We start from the raw sequence: 16,477 nt of genomic DNA on the forward strand, positions 1-16,477 counted from the left end.
AGCAATTAAAAAAAAAAAAAGATAAGCCCCCTAAGTATCTTCCACAGGCCAACTACATACCCCCCCCCCCGCAAAGAGTCATAGTTAAGTTTGAAAAATAACACAATTATGCTTCAACAGGGAAAAAAAAGATTAACTCTTGAACACACGAAACACTTTACATACAGTGACTCATTGAATCCTACATGACCTCCTAAGATGCTCTGGAGCAGAGTAACTCCGATTGCCCACCCGTTTCACCCACCATCCCATATTTCACATCTCCGGGTTTCAGGAACAAGCAGCTGCAAGTGAATAAACTGGGTCCCTGGAAGGCTAAAAATAAAGATGCTATAACCTCCTATGAGAAATGTTCATGGGAAATGTTTGAAAGAAATATTTACATAAAATTAACTTTGGGTCCTAGACTCACCACATAACTCAGCTCCTATGTTAGTTTCAATGAAGAATGCTGTCAATTCTTTATCCTCTCTCTTTATCAATCGACAACTAAGCCAAATTATCCATTTTTTTATTCTTCCGCACTGCTGCTGGCAGCATGTTGCCCCTTGCCCAGAATCACTGGTTAACAAATAATTCCAACACTTGGGTTCAGAAGAGCCCGGGACAGCATTGTCTATCAAAGAATAAATATCTGGCGCCTACCCTGTGCAGAGTTCCACACTAGACGCTTTAAAGGATAGAAATAGACAAGCTTTCTTGCTCTCAAGTAGTTTAAAATGGCATTAGGAAATGAATGCAAAAATACCAGGTGGTATCTGAGAAATGCACAAAATAAGTGCCAAAACATCACAGTGAATGTGGTTTTTTTAACCGGATATTGGAAAAGTGGGTAGGATTTACTTAAACAAAGATCAGGAAAAAGTATTCCAAGTAACAAAGATGCATAAGCACAAAAGCAAGAAAGCGGAGGTACATTTAGAGATAGTAAGCTGACAAGTTCAGCTGGAGCCAAGATGTCATTTAAAAATTTACGGGGCAATAAAGCAAGAAAAGTAGATTCAGTTTCAATATATTGTATTTAAAAGAAAACTTGAGAGTTTAGACAACATATTTAGGCAGTGTGGATTTTTTTTTTTTGGAAAACAGTTTATACAGAGAGCTTTAAGAAAATTCTGGAACAGAATTTAAGAAAATTCTGGGACAATGGTTCTTCCCTCTTCAAGGGAGCTTTTCACAGGGTAAGTTAAAATATTCAGCACCATTTTGTAGAATATTGGAAAAATTAGGTAATGTCCAAAATATCCAAATTCAAAGGATCATTATCAGAGCAAAGACTTAGCTTCATTTATGCTTGCAAATTAGGAAAACACACATGAGTTTTTTTCTTTAAAAAATTACTTTTATTCATTTTTATTAGGAAAATTTTTATTACGGTACAATTATAAAAATAAAGAGCATAAAATCAGTCATAATCCCACTACCCACCATTAATACTCATCATATATTCTTTGTTCTAAACATGTTTTTACAAAAATGGAATGACACCATACAGTCTGTAGCCTCTTCTCTCACCTAACCATATGCCGTGGCACCTCTGTATGATATTATATATAATTCCCAAACAGAATCTTTAATAACTGTGTAGTATTTTACCCGTGTAAGACAAAAGCCCACTTATCTGACAAGATAGGAGCCAGCAGTCAGTGAGTTAATGATTTAAAAATGAGAAAGAGGACTTTAAAAATACAGACACAGATCATCAATATTTTGTCTAACCTAAAATATATAAATGTGTATGTTTGATTCAAGGCCAAGTTAAGCTTTTTGTGTCACTGAGGTTTTTTGTGGCTGAGACAGCTAGAGTTCCCAGTCATGTTTTTTCATATTTTCATAAAACCACATAATAATTTACCATCACTGAGTTTTCACTTTGGTTCCTCTAAAATAGAACAAGAACTTAAAAGACATTTCTAAAACTGAGAGCAGTATTATGATTAACATTTAAGATTTCCCCCAACCTTTTACAGCTGTCACACCCAATTAAGTACTCTAGCAATGGCGTTTTCTTTTTTTTTTCCTTTGAGTGCAACGCATTCATTTTTTATAAAAATAATAATGCTATACAAAAAGACAATGCTTACATTCTATTTCATTGGTTCATGAAACAATTAAAACTGTATAAACTGATGGGGGGCCATGAACAAAGACCTCTGAACTGCCTGAGGTGACTTCAACACAAATGTCTCAAAATTGCATTTTGGGGGGTCTATTTCTTGCACACCTGACATCTGTACCCACTGCAGAGATAAACACACTACTGAAATGAGTTCAGAGTTGTAGTGCGTGTTTCCCAAGCTGACTGCGGTATTTTGAAATAAGAGCTAACAAAATCCAGAATCCCAATTGGAAATATTTTTCAACCACCTAACAAGAGAGACACCAACTTCATATTAAATTTAAAAAGACAACAGAAACGCTTTGGGTTTATTGAGTAGGATCATCTAAATTACCTGTCTAGCAATAGGAAAACAATTGGGAGCGATCACAAAACAATGGCCAAATGAAATAAAAAGACCGTGTTATTTCAGTGTCCCCTCCCTCACGACATTAACTCATTTTCAACTTCCCACTTGTTTGGATTATTCATCTTCTGCATCTGGTGACAAGCATTATCCTAGACCCTCCATTCAGTCTTAAGAAAATAATAATGGCTAACTTTTAGCGAATACTTAATCTGGGCTAGGCACTATGTCAACCGCTTCATATGCATTATCCTACCTGAATAGCAAACAGCATTAAGAAATTGGTGTCCTGGGTACTCCTACTTTATAAATCAAGAAACTGAGGTTTAGAGAAAAGCAGGATCTTGTTCCAGGTCACACACCAACAACAAACAGTGTAGGGGGATTTGACCCTAGGTCAATCTGAGCAGTTTATGCTCTTAACGTCTTAACTTCCATAAAAATACTTCGTCTCTGTATTTTCAAGAATGCTAATTGACTGTTTTAATATTATGTGAAAACAAATAATTAGGAATCTAATTTGCTGCAATAAACACTGTCACATATTCCAAAGAAAAGAGTAAAGATAACGTTTAGCTTAATTGCATCATTGCTCCCTTTCTGAGATCTGAGCTGACAGTACCTTGGATTAGGCACTTTTGAAACTTAATTAGCATGGCACAGAGGAAGCAATACATTTTATATCGCAACCCAGTACACATACGCAATCACACAAGCACCCCACACATGCACCACCCCCCCAACACACACGCAGTTAAAACAAAGCTTACAAAATATCCTTGCTACGTGTAATGCATTCTGATATTTCCTATGCCATCTTATTTCGTTAATTTCAAGTGCTAGCTATGACCCACAAAATTAATTTCACAGTTCACTAATGGATGAAAACTGCAATCTGAAAGAAAACACTGGCTCACATTAAGCAGAACCGACAATACTTTACAGAAGATGACTGTTAACCCTGAATTCAGCTTTTTTCTGTCCAATATCTTGGCCACAGCGGTGATACTTTGTCAAATCTCTAAGAGTTTTACTAAGGTTGGCCACAGGCCAAGGTGCAGGGAGAAGAAAATTCTTGCCTTCCAGGCTTTGGGTCCAAATCACTGCAAGTTAAGAAGGCAGTGCAAAGACGCTTTATGCACTGATAGAGAAAAAAGCCACAACGCATTAAGCAAAAAAGGCAGATTACATTAGTATCCCCCTTTATGCAACACGAATATGCGTTTACGTACCCCTAATTGTTAATACTGACTCCCTTGAGGATGAAATTGCTATGGGCTTTTTCAGTGGGGGGTCCCCCCCCCCATAGTATATAACTGCTGTAAAACAAATTAAATACAATTCCGTTCTGGGGGTTTAAAAAAAAAAAAAAAACAAAAAAACGTTTTAGTTCTTTGCAAGCCAGCATCTCGTAATGCATGTCTTCCCCGCGCTGCAAAATCATCGCGACGGATAACGTTAGGAGCTGCAAAGGGCCTTCTCAGGGGCACGTAATAACGACGGCGTAATCTGCCCAGATTCACACAACTGTTGCGCCACAATAGTGAAACGATCGTTCACACAAAAATCTAACGCTCCCCAAAGAAATTCCCGTCGCCAGAGACTGATAAAGGCCTAGGTCTGGGGACAGCTGGATACAGCGCAGGGCATTGGGGGAAGGGGATCTGCGGACAGGTGGCTCCGGATCTCGGCCCCACAGGTGCCCCCGCAAGTCCCTGCGGGTACAAAGCCCCAAATGCGACCTCGGCGAGCAGCCCCCTCCCCACCGCCCAGCCCAAGGGCCCCTCCGACCCAGAGACCCCCGGACAGAAGCACAAGAAGCAGCCTGCGCCCCACCTCCACCCCACGCCCCAGCCACCTCGATCCGGTCCCGGAGACGCCGGCCCCGCTCCCGCAGGAGGTGCGGAAAGGGGAGTGGGGAGACGAGACGCCGGGGAGGACCTGCGAGGCGGGTGCGGGAGCCCGGCGAGCTGTCCGGCCGCCCCTCGGGAGGAAGAAGGCGCCCGGGGCGCGAGGCGAGCAGGCCCCACCCCCGGCCGCGCGGCGCGCACGGAGCCCGCGGGCGTCGCCCCGGCTGCGCGCCGCCTCGACTCGGCTCGGCCCGCCCCGCCCGCGCCCGCGGCCGGCGCGGGGCTCTGCGGCGCGGGGCTCTGCGGCGCGGTTCTCACCTCCGCGGAGGCCTCCTGGATTCCTTCCGGGCCTGGGCGCCGGCCGAGGACCGGTGGGCGCGCTCCCTTCCTATTCCGGCTCCATGGCGGTGCCCGGACCACCCCCCCCACGCCCCGGGGCCGTCCAGGGCGCCGCGGCCGCCCGCTGCCTGCCGCCCGCAGCCCGCGGAGCCGGACACCGTGGTCCCCGGCCTCTCCCGCCGGCGCGAGAGGAGCCGCGAAGTGCGAGCGTCCCTCGCCAGCCCCGGGCTCCGAGTCACGACTCAGCCCACGTAGACATCCACCGGGAGCGTAGCGCTGCGGTCCTGATGGAGCTTTGACGTCAGGGAAGGTGCGAAAAACAGGGCCCCTTCTGACGCAGGAGCCGCGCACCGCCCCCCGCCCGCCCCCGCCCCCGGCGCCGGAGCCCCCTTCCTCCCGCCCCCACGCGCCCCTCCCCGAGCTCTTTTAAAGCGAACACTGCCTCCGGGGTCAGGGCCCCACTCGGGAGCTCGGGAAACCAAACCTGTGCTAACCCAAAAGCCTGGGCTCCCAGCGGACTCGGGGGGGGGGGGGAGCGGGGGGAGAGACCGACCCCAAGGTTGTAGCACGGAGGGCCCCGAGGGAGACGGCTCGCCCCTTCCCAGCAGCGCAGGCACGGGCGAAAGGCGAATGCGGCTGCGAGGGCTCGGCGTTGGCGCCGCTCGCGCGTTTGCCGCAGTGAGCTGCAGCCCACAAAAGCTGCGGTTTAATGAGCGCTTACTTCGTGCCCGGCGCGGCGTGTCGGGCTTAGGCAGGGGTCCTTGCGCTTCGGGCTCCGGGCCGCCCCTGAGAGGACCTGACCAGGGATCCTCCGGTTGGAGAAAACTGAGCCCTGAGGGAGGTTAGGTATTGAAAGACCTGCCCTGCGCATGAAAGGGTTACAAATATTAACCAAAATCCCCTCAGTCATTCGGTGGTGTTCTGTACCACCCACTGCGAACATGGTGCTGTGCAAAAACAGCTGACTGTAATGGGCGACACAAACCTGAATCGATGAAAATCCGTGATAAGGAAAATAATCATCCCTAAAATGGAGATAGCCTCCAATGGGAGAGCTTCTGTTTTAGGTAAAAAAATAATCTTAGAATGAGCTACCTTGTTCTCTGGCCATTGTTACAATTATCCATTGCTTTTGCAGCCATAATTTCCATTCTTTTTGTATTACTCTGATCTTGCCTCACCCAGGACATCTTTCTGTGATTTTTAAACCTGGGCTATTTCAACTATTTGGTTTATAACCCTATTTAGATTTTTTTTTTTTAACATACAAAAAAAAAAAAAAAAAACCTGACTTCTTCTAAGGCAAGCTCTTTCCACATCCCAGCCTTGGAAATGGTGAAAGACAGCCTATTATACATTAACCCAGCCACCATGACATAATGTATTTCACAGATGCGAAGACACACATTTTTCACACTTTGACATCTCAGAAATCAGGGTGCATTTTCCAAACTGGTCTCTTCATAGTACTGGCCAGGTGGTTATATGAACCTAGTTGCCATCACCTCCCCCTGCAGAAACTTGGATGTAGCCTTTCACATTGTCCTTATTCCCACTCACTTAGATGCACTGTTTAATAAAACCCACAACCCTAAAAGGAGGGAATTAACAGGCATAGAATTCTCTTAAACTTGAAGAGAGCTTCTTCCTAGGAAAAAAGAACAGATTTTCCTAGGACCAAAAAGAGATTTCCTTTAGCACTAAAAAAGAGATGCGGCTAGCGAAAAGGGTTTAGACTTCTGAGAGATATTCACCAAGTACATTAGTTCTTAATGCATTTTAGAGACCTACATCTGAACAGTTAAATAAGCCTCACACACACACACACACACACACACACACACAAAGTGAAACGACCCACTTATTATTTTTAATGGTATGGTTTGTCAATTACAACCCATCTTAAGTTTTGGTCAAAAAAAAAAAAAAAAAAAACCATTGAAGAAGAAAAATGCGTTCTGTATGCTCCTGGGAAGCCATGCATTGACCTCTTCTGGTTACATCAGAAAATGCCAACATCAAAACCTGAGGAATAGGATCAGCTCCTTGGGGGAAAAAAATCCTAGACTTGATGCATCACCAACACTTCTGGTGGCTCTGGAGACAACACTGTATAGAAAACCACAGGAGACAACACTGTATAGAAAACCACAGGATACAACTGATTCAAAAAGTGACCTAGAAAAGTTGGGTTCCAGGGGCATCTGGGGTGGCTCAGTCGGTTAAGTTAAGCGGCTGCCTTTAGCTGGGGTCATGATGCCGGGGTCCTGGGATGGAGCCTCACTGGGCTCCCTGCGTAGCGGAGAGTCTGCGTCTTCCTCTATCACTCCTCCTGCTTGTGCTCTCTCTGTGTTAAATAAATAAAATCTTTTAAAAGGAGGGGGGGTAACTGGGTAGTAGCTCAGATGGTTAAGCATATGTCTTCAGCTCAGATCATGATCCCAGGGTTCTGGGATCCAACCTTAAGTTGGGCTCCCAGCTCAGCAAGCAATCTGCTTCTCCCTCTCCTCCTTCCCCTCCCTCCCGCCCCCCCAACCCCGCTTGTGCTCTCTCTTTCTATCAAATAAATACATCTTTAAAAAGTAATAAAATAAAAATGAATTTTTAAAAGTTGGGCTCTGAATGTAAAGAAGTTTTTGAAATCCCTTAACCAATCTTACTTCTATTTCCCTTTATATGCATGTGCAAGACTGATCCAGACCAAATCTAAGCCTGAAAGGGCTATTTCACTTCTTAGGAAATAAAAATACTAAACTATAAAAAATCAACGTGCTGTGGTTGGCAGCATTTTTCTTCAGCATGATATTATTCAAGGAAGTGTCATCCTACATCAGATTAGCAGTCCCTTCAGACTAGATTTCTGGCTACTGGCAATGAGTTCTTTTCTGGCTGAGCTTAATTATCTATAAGGTTAAGCTTTAAAATTTTTCAGTTTCCCACAATCTTTTATTAACCCATTATAGATCTAAACCTGATCAGCAAGTATTTACTTAAAGTACATTAAAAATCAAGGTTGGTGGGGCGCCTGGGTGGCTCAGTGTGTTGAAGCTTCTGCCTTGGGCTCTGGTCGTGGTCCCAGGGTCCTGGGATCAGCCCCACATCGGGCTCTCTGCTCAGCGTGGAGCCTGCTTTCCTCCTCTTTCTCTGCCTGCCTCTCTGCCTACTTGTGATCTCTGGCAAATAAATAAAATCTTTAAAAAAAAATCAAGGTTTGTATGTACCCCATTTGTTTTCCAGGAAGAAAAAGGATCCTATATATGTGTTTTTTCACATTCTTCCTTAAAAGGAAGAATAAAAGCTGTTATTTTATGTCAGAAATCATTCTGATAGTGCCTTTGTTTTGTGAGCTGTTTAAGCTAACATTAGCTTAATGTCTTAAGGAAAAAGGGAAAGCCTGGATCTCATTCCCAAATCATAAAAGATTTTAGATTCTGTCAGTTTAGAGTTTGGTTTATTTTTCCCTGAATTTCTCTTCGTGCGCATCAACCTATTCATAGGTGATATCATTATGAAGATTTTACCCACCATTGGCTTTTTTTTTTTTTTTTTTTTTTTTGTAGGTTCCGCACCCAGCCTGGGGCTTGAGCTCAGGACCTTGAGATCAAGAGTCTCATGCTCTTCCGACTGAGCCAGCCAGGTGCCCCTAGCCTGGCATTTTTATAAAGAGTATATAAAGAGTATAATGTCATCTTTTTTTAAAAAAAAATAACTTTGTTATTGTTTTTTAAAAGATTTTGCTTATTTATTTGACAGACGAGATCACAAGCAGGCAGAAAGAGAAGGGGGAAGGGGAAGCATGGTCCCTGCTGAGCAGAGAGCCCGATGCGGGGCTCCATCCCAGAACCCTGCGATCATGACCTGAGCCAAAGGCAGAGGCTTTAACCCACTGAGCCACCCAGGCGTCCCTATAATGCCATCTTTTATAGAAAAGGGTTCTCTCATATGTCCCTTCCAAATCATAACTTAAAAACTAATAAGAATGATTACAAAATATCTCTATTTACTTTGTCATGTTCTTCATTCTTCCCTGTAAGACAGTCCCTGTCTCTGACAAAAATTTCATTTGAAAGGCAGAAGGCAAGATGGGAGTTGGAACAAGAAGGAACAAAAGGCTCTTGAAAAAGAAATACAAGTAAAAGTGTAGCTTAGAGTTGCAAACCTATACGGCAGACACTCGGAGCATGGCGGTGGATCTCAGTGTGGGGAGAGGAGTGCAGGGGGAGATCATAGAGATGAGCTTAATCCTCATCCATCATACAAGAATTTAATAATGGCTGAAGTCGGCAAACCACAGCAGAGCAATATAAGCTTTTTTTTTTTTTTTAAGATTTATTGATTTATTTGAGAAAGAGAGTACAAGCAGGAGGACAGAGGGAGAGGGAGAGCGAATCCAAAACGAACTCCAAGCTCTGTGCTGAGCACAAGCCGGACACAGGGCTTGATCTCACTATCTCAGGGATCATGAGATCACGACCTGAGCCAAAACCAAGAGTCACACACCGAACGGAGAGCGCCACTCAGGCACCCCAACATGCGCCTTTAAAAAAATAAAATAAAATAAAGATTTTTATTTATTTGACAGAGACACAGCGAGAGAGGGAACACAAGCAGGGGGAGTAGGAGAGGGAGAAGGAGACTCCCCACCGAGCAGGGAGCCCAATGCGAGATCCAGAACCCCAGGATCATGACCTGAGCCGAACGCCCAACAACTGAGCCACCCAGGTGCCCCTATGTGCCTGTTTTTAACTAAACATACAGTTGATCCACCATAACCAAACACAATAACAATTTTTTTTAATAGTCTCCTCTGTCAGGAGGAGATGCCGGCAAAGGAGCAGCAGCAGGACAGGCGACCACAGCTCAAATATCATCCCCGGCTGCCCACATCAACTTAAAATTATGCACAATGAGATTGAACTTCTTTGTTACACTCTCCCTGCTCTATTCTTGCTTCAGTCTAATCAAACTGCTTCCCACTTTTACATTCTGTGGATACAACTTAATACAGCTTTATCTAAAGACATCAGTACCGCAGAGTTTGAGATAGGGTTTATTTTATTTTATTTTATTATTTTTTAAGATTGTATTGACCCATTTGAGAGCACAAAGCTGGAGGGAGAGAGAATATGAAGCAGACTCCCTGCAGAGGACAGAGCCCGACTCAGGGTCGACCACGCAGACACCACTGACATAGTTTTTTCTAGTAATCCTTTACCAATTCTTACCATATTCTACGCTCTTTTTTTTTTCTTTCACTCTTTTCCCTCTTTCATTTCTATTCCCAAATTGTTTCTTTACTTTTTTTTTTTTTTTTTTTGGTCTTGCTCCCTGAAGAACAATTTATAATCCTGAAAGATAGTGCCTCTAACTTCTGGTGATAATTGGGACTGAAAATGTGACTAACCACACACTTGTTCTTCCTCTAATTCAAAATTCATTTCAAAGTTTATGTCCTCTGGAGCTTTAAATTTTAACAAAAAAGTAATAATTACTATTGGCTTTCATAAGACTAAGTCATCAATATGAGAATGATATTTTTGAGACTTCCCCTATATTTAAATTTCCAATTGTTGGGGCACCTGGGTGGCTCAAGCAGGTAAGGGTCTGCCTTTGACCCGGGTCATGACCTTGGGGTCCTGGGATCCAGCCCCACAACAGGACTCCTTGCTCAGCAGGCAATCTTTTCCTCCCTTTTTCTCTGCCCCTCCCCCTGCTTGTGCTCAGGTGCCCCCCTCTTTCTAAAATAAATAACATCTTAAAAAAAAACCAAAAACTCCCAATAGTTTTCATCAGTCGACTTGCAACAATATAGAATTACTCCCCTTAAGTATAGTTACATAAGGACAAATTTAGAAGCCAGTATGAAGTCCACAGACCCTGCGTTTAAAAATTAATTGATGACACTCAAACATTATTTAGGAAGAGCTCTGGAATATATTAGGCGAAAACGGCAAAGCATAATAAATTTTTGTGTAAGAAAGGGAGAACTGAGGATATACATTTATAATTATATTTCCACAGAAAAACTCTGAAATGAAACCCAAGAAGTCATAAAATCGGTTACGGCAAAAATGAAGTGGTGAGACATGGGAAAGAGCACAGTGACGAGAGTAACATTTGTCACCGTGCACTTATCACGTTATGGCTTATGCATCTTCTGAATTTTTTCCACTAAAAATAGCAGCTAGATTAAAATTCAAAGTAGGAGACTTTAGAAAGGGGAGAAACAAAATTTGGACGATGGGTTCTGGCACAGGAGCCTGTCCCGGAGACATGGAGAAGGAGCACAGAGGAAGTTCATATCCTCAGAAGCACCATCTACACGGTTTGCAACTAAACTGACTTCAGCATCCCTTCTGGGTGACTGTATAGTGAGAAGCAAACTGAAGTCAAAACTGGAGTCGTTTTTTTCTTCAAAATCTGAAGTGCTGCTCGCCTTCAGGACCTGGGCCCTCCTAAACAATTTTACTTCAAGCCACCACAGGCCTGAGAACAGAGAGACCGTCCGCCACCTGACAGCCCCGAGTGGCTTCCTGGCATCAAAACAGATGAGCCAGGCTACAGAGGACTTACTGACTTCTCGGAAAGAATTTTGGCTTGCTGCTGGAGAGGACCTCACTGCGGGAGGCATGGGTCCTGCCGGCACACGAGTTCACAGTTCAAAGCGGCCTCACCTCCTGCTCAAGCTCTTTTTTAAAACTATCCCTTGGACTCAGCCCAGTTGCATCGCTCCACACTTAGGCCATCCTCCCGGACTCCTGACACCGGGGCTGTCTGCAACAGTATCACCCACCAAATGTCTATTTCTGGGAGCTGGCAGTTCCCTTCACCTAGGACCCTGTTATATCCTATCTTGCCTTCCAACTCCAAGTAACAAGCCCTGTGATTGCAAAGCTATGCTAGTAAACATGCAATCGTTAAGATAAATAACGAGATCAAAAACTGGCATCTGAACCATATCTCCAAAATTCAGCCCCTCGGACGACGGTTAAGAACACACTTGAGCTCCACTTGGAGAGATGTGTAGTTTCTGTCTAGACCGAAAAGAACATGGATGACATTCACGGAGAAAGGAGAAGCACATAAAAAAAAAAAAAAATCTACATGGGATCACAAACAATATAGTTTCAAAGCTATCACTTGAAATATACCCTCTAACTATTGCGCTGACATGTTTAATTTTCCATTTACAAGACTGGCCCTCTCTATGCGTAGTGCTACAGATCTCCGCTGATTCTTGTGAGCTCCTGCCTGCTACCTTACGCTCCTCATCCCACGCCTTCACCACACCAGCCCAATGTTCTAAAGCTACTTCATCACGAGACTTTTCACAGCCCCCACCAACCACTCATTCTTAGACCCACACATTTAAAGCCAAAGGCCAAGTAACCTGTCTTCCCCAAAGTCATCCCGAAACAAGCGATATTTACATTCAACTCTCAGAAAGAGTAACGCAGAGTTTAAATGCCCACAGTTGTGGGGCCTGGCCTCCACAGACCTTCCACACTCCTCCCACAACATGCATATCCTACTGACATAGCTGAGGTCCCTTACTGGTGAAGGTTAACCAGCCCAGAAACAGGCCAGCTCACTTCAACACTCCCATTACATCAAGCTCCTGTGATTTCCAACAACCGTTCTAATTAGGGGATCCTATGGATAGGATTTGTATCTACCCTCACTGCTAAACGCTATTGGCACTTTTTGCTCAATCATAACATGTGTGCTTCTGGCCTTCATACAGCTCACAAAAAAACTAAAAGAATTATGCTTAGGATCCCAATTTTGCCTGAAGCCATGTACTTCGGGATCGGGCTTTTCTTAAGGCCCTTATAACAAAAATCAATGTCACCTGTACCTGGTGTTGCCCAATAAAAATCGGATTCCCATTCAGTCTTGCTCACACTGGGGCTTCCTATGGCTATATATCAGTCTCAAGCACCATTGCCTTCAACTTCACTTTGGCAAGGGCATTGATTGACGTGACCCAATTGCCATTCCCTGTTATGTGGAACAGGTCGTTGAGAGTTGCAGGCTTTTCAACCGGGGTCACCGTCATCAACAGCCAAAATCAAATCACAGAGAACTATCAACGAGTGTCCAAGACTTTATCCAATTTTGACTAAATTTTGAGGCACTGCACCTATGAAACACGGGTCAAGACAATGTGTTCTGCAAATCCTTAACTTATTTTCATGGCTGGCTAAGAACCAGCTTCCAAACTAGGCTAATTTTACTAACAGGAATGTTCGTGATCAATTTCCTCCTTGTTTGCCTCTTAAGAGACTGCAATAATGCAGTTCCCTACTATTATACATAATATATTTTATTTTATTGTGGTAAGAATATTTAACATGAGATCTACCCTCTTAACCAATCGTTAGCATATAACATTGTATTATTGTCTCGGAGCACAATATCACACAGCAGATTAACAGAAGATATTCACCTTCAAGATCTAACAGGCCTAACATGGCTCCCATAATTCCACTGAAGCACCTTGAGAAGCCCACGCACCACAGGTCCAATAGCATTAGCTATATTTTCTTAATCATATAATTTCCATGCTGCGGAATTTGGAGGCTTCTGACCCAGGGAAACCACCCACCCAGGATTAACTAATTCTGAAAGATAACAAACAACCTGCTGACTAGCAAAGCTTTGATACATAAGCAAACCAACCCGAGTCCATACCCCCAACCTGGATCCATTAATCGGACCTCAAAAGCCCAGGATTCAATTCCCTGCCCTAATCACTACTGGGCAAAGTACCAGACAACTGGAGACCATCCTACAGCCCAGAGTCCACAGAAACTATTCAAACTCTCCAATTACAGCTTGTACGCCTTACCTTGCTTAGCCTTCCTTCCCGAGAAGAAATCTGCGTTAAGGCTCCCTCCTGCAGTCTCCCTACCCCCTCTCTCTGCTAATCAGAGAGACTCTTTCCCCAGTGGCCTTCCTAGCAGGCCTGCCATCTGTTTCTGAGGGACCGTGAGTATAATGAAAATATTTTCATTCACGGCATTCACTTTCATGTCCCTGTCTCTTACGGTTTCTCCTCAAAACAAGTCAGGGAACATTATTAGAACAATTGGTGCAGACAGCGTGTCGCTTCACACCAGAAAGGGATGCTATCTCCGGGAACTGCCTCGGCTCACCAACTAAACTCAGCAGCCATGCTCACTGCCCAAAGGGCACCACTGGCTGTTGCCACGCTTGCTGCTTGATGGTTACTGAACTGTGTTGTTTTATCAGGGATTGCCATGATTTCCCAGCCTAAAATTGGAGAGTTCAACACAGCTGAGACCCTCCCTGAGCTATCGCATGGAGAGTCATTTGCCCAGGTGCCCGCAAAGCTTCCACCATAGGGTGTCTCCTACCACACACCACACAGAATGCCTCTGAGAGTGCTCACTAGACTACAGCACCAGGTCTGGAAGCGTACCAGGTTCTTTTTTTTTTTTTTTTTTTTTTTTTTTTTTTTTTAACCACAGTAGGATGAACATAAAATTCATTAGCAGGACAAGTTTGGAAAATGCACAAACATGTGGAATTAAACCACAGCTCCAGAACAACCAATGAATCAAAAAGGAAATCAAAATGGAAACCAAAAAAGTACCTTGAAACAAAAAAAATAAAAAATAAAACCACAACAAAGTGTATAGGATAAAGCAGAAGCAGTGCTCAAAGTAATGTTTCACTGAAAAATTACACTAAGAGGGGCACCTGAGTGGCTCAGTGGTGGGTTCAAGCCTCTGCCTTCTGCTCAGGTCATGATCCCAGAGTCCTGGGATGGAGCCCCTAGTTGCGCTCTCTGCTCAGCAGGGAGCCTGCTTCCTCCTCTCTCTCTGCCTGCCTCTCCACCTACTTGAGGTCTCTGTCTGTCAAATAAATAAATAAAATCTTAAAAAAAAAAAGAAAGAAAGATTATTCTAAGAATGCAGAAAGATCTGAGGTAACAATTAAACATGAACCACAGGGAACAACAGACAGAACTATTGACGTCACCGAAAATTAGCAGGTAGGTAGAAAATAATCAAGTCAGCAGAAATCAAAGAAATACACAATGGAAAGATAAAAGAAAAGATCAGTGATAAAGGGTTCCCTTTAATAAAGATAAACAAAATTGACAATTTTCGTTAGACTGACAGACAAAAAATGGAAGACTCCGTTTAGTATAATCTGGAGTGAAAGGCAGAACACTTTAGTTCCTACCACAGACGGACAAAGCAGCAGAAGAGACAACTGTAACAATTCCATGCCCACAACAGGACAGCCTCCAAGAAGTGGTTAGGTCCCGCGATTCTGCGATTCTGTGTCTCCTTGACCTTGCTTTGTTCCCTCCTTCCCGACAAATCTCCATTCAGGCTCCGTCCCGCAGGGCCCCATCCCCCTCTGCCTACTGACCTTGCAGGCTGCTTCCACGCTGGCCCTGCCCACCGGCCTCCTCCTCTGTTTTCGGGGACCAGGAACAGAATACGAACTTCTTCCTTCAGGCCAATCTTTTTCCTGTCTGTGTTCCTCTCTCTTTCTGCCCCAAACAACATCAGGCCATGTAGGTGGGATGATGGGCCTGCAGACGTGTGGATCCCCACCCAGGGCCGAGGACACAAGCCCCGGACGGCTCGGACGCACAGACAGGACCCAAGGGCAGCTTGGGTCCTGAAGGGAAACCCTGCTTGGGGCTCCCTGGCTGCTGGCGGGCTGCCGCGCTGTGCTGACTACGGTCGTGTGTGGCTATGACATCCCACACTAACACTGGGGAGCTCAAAAGTGGGGTCCCCTAAGTGGCCTCAAAGATGCGGTGAAGAGCACCGAGCCCTGCAGATCCCCACACTGGACCCAAAGGATCCCCAAATGCGGCCGCATGGGGTGCCCAGAGCGGGCCGCCAAGGAGCGCAGATGAAGCTGAGGACAGCGTCGCGGTGTCGCGGTGCGCTCGGGCTGCACGCTGTGGCCACGACGAGCCTCCGCAGAGAGAAAGGATATTCCATGACTTGTTAGGATGGTAAGGCAGGCATGACTCGGATCGTAGCAATAGACAGAGGGACCCTCCAACTGGGACTTCACTTTGGGGAAACAGCAACCCTCACTCCAACTACAGCACGGGTCAGTGGGAATTATGGCTAAATAGCAGGTTTCAGGACAGTTGATGGAAAATACTACGAGGTAACTAAGCAGGGTTCTGGTTAAAGCCGAGGTACCGAGGTACGATGCCGCCTCAGAACCACTCAGGGGCACACATGCGGGGCCATGGACCGCGCTGCTCACGGAGTCACACAGTGCGGAGGAGCAATGTCGCCCATGGTGTCCCACGGCAGCGGGTCACAACGACCCTGCTAAAGGAAAGGAGCATTTAATGACCTTGTTCAACAAGGGAATGCAGACTTTCTTCAGGACCCCAGCATTAGGTACAGGGACCCCTATTACTGGGACTTCTCAGTGCAGGACTGTCTGGAACCAGCTCCAAATACAGCATGGTGAGTGCGCATTTGTGACTCGCGGAGAGACAGGGCTCAGCTCAAAACCCAGTCTCGGCCACTGTGACTACAAAATTGGAACTAATAAATGAGTTTCCTTTAGCAGCTGAGGCTGTGGCAATTTGTTACACAGCAATGAAAATTAATACAGTAATCAATGTGAAATCAACAATTTTATTTATGACATAAAATACAGAAATACATGGTCCTGATCAATACTTGAAAATCTGATCTATGGATCTATATCAAACCTTAAAACTTCTATGACTCAATGCAGAAATCCGGAAAGTAAAAGGCAACATACAGAAAGAGACAAAATAATTGCAAATCCTATACTGAATTC

General features: G+C 44.7%; 1 protein-coding gene across 7 annotated transcripts in view; it reads right to left on the reverse strand.

Moving 5' to 3' along the window:
* Nucleotides 1–5,508, reverse strand: part of ZDBF2 (zinc finger DBF-type containing 2) — a 31,848-nt gene extending 26,340 nt beyond the window's left edge. Inside the window, exon 1 of one of the 7 annotated variants that reach the window (XM_082689117.1) lies at nucleotides 5,376–5,508. The gene's annotated coding sequence lies outside the window, so the exon portion shown is untranslated. Of the gene's footprint in view, nucleotides 1–3,697; nucleotides 4,263–4,323; nucleotides 4,504–4,633; nucleotides 5,047–5,207; nucleotides 5,284–5,375 lie in introns of those variants that run through there. The other 6 variants (XM_082689116.1, XM_082689113.1, XM_082689119.1 and 3 more) reach the window with 6 other exon arrangements.
* Nucleotides 5,509–16,477: the final 10,969 nt, after the last annotated feature.

The sequence above is a fragment of the Mustela nivalis genome (assembly GCF_964662115.1).
Source record: "Mustela nivalis genome assembly, chromosome: 11".
NCBI lineage: Eukaryota > Metazoa > Chordata > Mammalia > Carnivora > Mustelidae > Mustela > Mustela nivalis.